Genomic DNA, 595 nt, shown 5'->3' on the forward strand with positions numbered 1-595 from the left:
AGCGGGCGCAGGCGGGGGCGGCGGGGACAGAGGGGCGGCCCCGGGCTACGGAAGCCGCCCGGCCCTCACCACAGAACCACCCCATCTGGTGACCCTACCGCCTCAACATCTCCAAACGCTCCACTGGGGCCGCGGGGGTCCCCTTTGCCCTGCATTTTTGGTCCCTCCAGCGGCCACTTGAGCTGCGGGATGTTCTGAGGCTGGGGGTGGCCTGGGGAGCTGGGAGCAGAAGAACTGACTGCACACCTTCAGCTGCCGAAGAAAGGGGTCTGCAGAGGACAAGGTAGTTGTCCTCTTGGAAGAAATTGGTCGGATTTTTTTTGCTCGTTGAGTTTTGGAGCAATATCCGAGGCAAACTGTGTACGCTGTTATTAGATCTGTGTCATGTTCATAAGCTTAGCCAGTCTTATTTTAATGTTTTTGTTTCCACTGGATTTTTTTTTTAGGGTGCCTAAATATTTCTCCCTGTTCTCTTACCCTACATTCATCCTGGCTTCAATCTTACTAAAATTAATTTACTTGTGCAATTTCTATAGACCTTGAAAGACACGCTTTAAAATTTTCCACAACTTTCCTAGTCCAGTGAGGGGGTCAG

This window comes from Tupaia chinensis, unplaced genomic scaffold (genome assembly GCF_000334495.1).
Source record: "Tupaia chinensis unplaced genomic scaffold, TupChi_1.0 Scaffold000568_1, whole genome shotgun sequence".
In the NCBI taxonomy this organism is placed as follows: Eukaryota; Metazoa; Chordata; class Mammalia; order Scandentia; family Tupaiidae; genus Tupaia; species Tupaia belangeri.